We start from the raw sequence: 4,956 nt of genomic DNA, 5'->3' as shown, positions 1-4,956 counted from the left end.
ACTAGTATATATTCAAGACATTTAGAAAATAGTTGGATTAATATTTTTTCATCATATATTACCATCAATTCCAAAGGGGGGATATTTTTAGGATTACAAGTTTAGTCAACACTTGCATATGTTGATGATGTGGTGTATTAATGATAGGTTGGTAATTGATGACAAAACATATGTTTTATGTTCATGACAAACATAGATTTTGTACATCATAGAGGATTATTTGGCCAAAAAAGTTGGGATAAAATAAGTTAAGCTATATGAGATTAGGATTGTGTTTATAGATGAGTATAGATGTTATGCCTATGTTCTCTTATATTTCTATTCAATATTGGATGAGTTATAGTTCATTTAGTAAAGACTAGTAGTAAACCAATATACAAAAAATTATGAAAGAGATAGTTGTTGATAGATTAGATGTATCTTATTAGTACCGTGGAATTAAGGTGAGTGATCTTGGATCATGGTTGAACACATATTCATGATGCTGTATTTTGATGCAGGAACATTTTGGGTGTAAAGCAATTTCATCGCCCAAAAATATTTGTGTTTCTATCTTTTCAATAAGGGTGTTTTAGTGTAGAGTTGCTATTTGTGAAAGCTCAAACAATTATTAGTAATTTGGTCATAGAAGATCAAAATGTTCTAATTTCATAAATTGAGTTTCATCTTAGATATATCATCCTTCCAGTTGAGTTTCATTGTCATATCATTTGATTGGTGAAGTTATTGGGGATTTTCAATATTAATTTTTGGAATAAAAATTATAGCTCAATTTTGAAGTCTTTAGAGGCTCCATTGAGTGGCCAACCCTTGACTGATTAGAGCCGGTGCAAGTTAAGAAATGTAGAACATAAGTCATCATTTCTAAAAAGTTGTTATAATTTCCAATCAAGTCTATGGTTAAAAAGTTATGGCCTATAGAAGTTCGGATACCTAAGAATATAGTTTGTAATTTTCTTGAATTGAGTCTATGTAATAAAATGTGAAACATAATATGATTTTAGGATTGGTCAACCTCAAGGGTTAGGGCTAAAAATCAATAATCTTCCTAGGTAGAGAAAATTTTCCTCTATAAGGAATGGTTATGTTGAGATGTTGTTTTTCACAATGCTTAACGACAAGAATCCTTCAAACTCCTCTCTTGAAAAGCTAATCTAGGATCAACTCAGAGGTTTTGGGTGATCTTGCAACCTACTAGAATCCACTCAATTGAAGATAAATGTGTATGCTCATGAGGAGGCCTTTTCTGGTTTGACCAATTTTGGATAAGATGTTTGATCTACTATTTTGAAAGAGTAACCACAAAATAGATATATTTTTGGTATTTTATATTTTATGATGAATGTAATTTATCAATGCAACTATATGAATTCCTATTTTAACCAAGTGTTAGAAAAACAAATAACAAAGATAAGGTAATGAGAGTTTAAAGAAAATAACTTGAAGAGGAAGTTCTTAATGAACATAAACCATGGTAAGAACATGTCTGCGAGTTAAATCATCAAAAAGATCAGGTAGGAAACCAATAAAAATAGGAACAACACTTCCTCAATTCCACTGATGCAATAATTGATGGGAGCTCAATAATAGCCTAAAGAAGTTTCACTTCTCATCAAATCACAAGGCCATGGAAAATGTGTTCATGCGAGACAAGAAGCTATGCAAGAACAATAGGTGATCTTTTCTCCAACTCGGTATGTTAGCAAAATTTGTTAACACAAGGCAAACACTAGAACTAAAAGGTTGCACAATCATAACAACACAATAAACTATTGGATCTATTATTATTAATGAACATACATTCACAAAAAAAACACACTCTGGAAAGAATAACTATAATAAGAATGAGAACACCAATAACATATGTTATTGCATCAAAACAACGGTCTAGAGTACATATTACATCCATGTATTTATAAGAAATCATCTCCTCCATTTGTGCTAGGAGAGAGAGAGTTCTTAAAATGCAACTCATGCTAAAAAAAATTATAAAATAAAGCTAATTACATACAAACTGACTCTTTATATGGTGCTAAGTAGGTCTCCACCCTTGTTTATATCAATTAGTGGGTGCATGAGCCTTTACATGACTTAAAACAATAAAATAATGAGAAGGTATGAAGATAGACGCCATAAGATGATCTAGGAGTCTTTGGGAGCTCTAAAAACAAAAGCTTAGACTTCTTTAGGTGTCTCTGGGAGTTGAACTATCGTCAAAATGTGTCTCTAATGCATGGAATGCTTTAAAATAACAACTGACAGTTAAATGTCGGTGCACTACTTCTTCTTGAAAATTGTTGATGCACCTCTAAGAAAAGCACACCTATGCACATGCACACCTCTATGAATAACACACTTGTGTATATGCACACATGCACATCTTGATGATAGGTTCCAAGAATGCAAAATAATCTTCTAAGTGTCAAAACTTGATATCTAGCATCTAGGTTTTCTTCCCCTTTATACCAAAATGATGTGTGAATGTCTCCCTTTGAAATTTTGGATAGAAGAGGTAATTTATTGAGGGGATAATAAGTCTAAAGCTTCATACTTTTCCCTCACTTCCCTATGGAAATAATGAAGTGTGACTTCTTGGGAATTTTGTGGAACTTGAAAGTCATGGGTTTGAGTGTGATCTTAGCTATTGTAGAAGACAAGGAAGCCATGCTAATGTTTAGGACCTCGGATGGCCTCTATATGTTTTAGATATGCAAACCTTCACACCTTTAAAGACAATTCATTCACCTAATCTTCAAATTGTGCACCTTCGCACCTTCAAGGAATTTGTGCAAGGTGCTCAATTCACCATAAAATCAAAGTTCTTAGTTTTGAAGATGGTTTCTGGGTTTTACTCAAATGGGGTTTTAGATCACCCTTGTATAATTATTTTGATATTTTTGATGATTAAGGACTATTTTTTCACCTTGCACACCTATGTACTTTTTTCTTTAAAACTTGTAAAATTGCGCACCTATGCACCTTCACACATGCACACCTTTTAGAGCTCCTCAACTAATGCATATCTCAAAATTACAATGCACACCCATGCACCTTACACACATGAGAACCTTCTAAAGATTGTGTAACTTCAAGGAATCATGCAAGGTGCTCAATTCACCAAAAAATGAAAGTTCTTAGTTTTGAAAATGATTTATGGGTTTTTCTTAAACGAGCCTGGGAGCTCTCTTGTGTACTTATTTTGCCCCTTTTGGTAATTTATACCCTCTTTATAGAAATAATTTTTCATAGATTTGAAGTCCTTTTTTTTTCTATCTAAAATTCCAAGGTGCCTATTTTGAAAATATGCATGCAATACCATGGATATTTTTTGTGGTATGGATAATAAGGATGCCTTTTTATCTCCACAAAGAAGAAAACATTAGTTATCTTATGTTGGAAGACCTAAAAGAGGACTCCACAAGACTCAAATTGACAAAAAATTGGGTCAACACCAGTTAAAATAGACAAGATAGCGGATTCTCCGCCCCCCCCCCCCCCCCCCCCCCCAAAAAAAAAAAAGCCAGTTTTGTGCACTAGCGCACCTAGCTCACCTTGGTAGGTGTGCTAATTTTGCCTTGGAAATGGCAAAGTGTGTAGTCACACACTAGCACACGTGTGCACCTTGACAAGGTGTGCATGTGTGCAACCATGAACATGTGCATTATGGCATCGTGCAAGCTAGAGGGAGGGTCTTATATAGGCCCTCAGGAGATCAAAGTGTGCACCTCCACAGGTGCGCACCTTCGAGGGTGCACACCTTTGAGGGTGCGCATGTGCACATGTCATGTATATCCTCAGAGATGGGATGAAGTGCACATGTGTGTACTTGGCACACATGCACATGTGCACACTTTAAGCACATTAAAGTCTTAAACTTGATCTTTTTATCTGTGTCTAACTAGCTGACCCTTCCTGATCATAGACTAGGGTTTGACCTAGACCCAAGAGAGGATCCAAAATGACCCAGACTAGATGCCTCATAGGGAATTTTTAAACTAGGAGTCCCCATTTTGTGACTCAAAATGGGGCATGTGTTGTGAGGCCACAATAGGTTATAGGGTTGTTTAGAATAGTTCTAGGTGGTTGTTCGCAACTCTATCTTGCAAAATATTATAAGGAAAGTACCCATATGGATTTTCCTATTATGTTTCTAAAATATGTAATTCCATATATTTGGAGATAATGAGAAGCCCATTTTCTATTGTTGCAACTTGTTATTTCTCTATTTCTATTTTGTGTTTGTGGTATTAAGGGGTTTACCCTTTATTAAGTGGTATTAGAGTAAGATTTCCTCAGTGTGTAGACAAATCACTTATTGTGAGCTAGTTTGCACAAAGCTTATGGTTCAGGGTTTTAGTGTTAAGTATAGAAATTCCTCCACAAAGAGAAAGTGGCAAGAGAACCAAAGAAGTGATAGCTGGGGGTTTTAGAGCCTCCAGAGAGAAGTGAAATCATTGTGAGAAGAGATCTGCAGAGGGATTAATATTGTAGTAAGAGAAGAGAGTGAGTATAAAAAAGAAGAAGAAGAAAATGTTGAGCAGGAAGGAGAAGGTGAAGTCCTAAACCAATAGGAAGAAAGGATTTAATGGGTCATTTCCAAAATGGGGAAAAGACCTAAGATTAAGGTCCCTACATTTTTGAGAAATCTTAACCTAGAGGAATTGATTGAATGGATCAATGAATTAGAATAATATTTTGGAGTATGAAGATGTTGAGGACCCTGAATGTGTTAATTTTGAAAAGTTCAAACTAAAGGGTCATGCAAAAATTTGGTGGCATGAATGCCAATTGGATCAAAATAGAAGAGGAAAGGAGAAAATCATAAGATGGGATTGAATGGTGGATACATTGAAGTGATAATTCATTCATCTTGATTATGATCTAGATTTTCTAAATAAAATGAAAGGTTGAAGAAATAAGGAAGGTCACTTCAGGGGTATATAGAGCATTTCTATT

The sequence above is a fragment of the Cupressus sempervirens genome, chromosome 9 (genome assembly GCF_028749045.1).
Source record: "Cupressus sempervirens isolate cs-2001-9-10 chromosome 9, ASM2874904v1, whole genome shotgun sequence".
Lineage (NCBI taxonomy): Eukaryota > Viridiplantae > Streptophyta > Pinopsida > Cupressales > Cupressaceae > Cupressus > Cupressus sempervirens.
The sequence above is the reverse complement of the archived record's forward strand: the minus strand, read 5'-3'. Positions refer to the sequence as shown.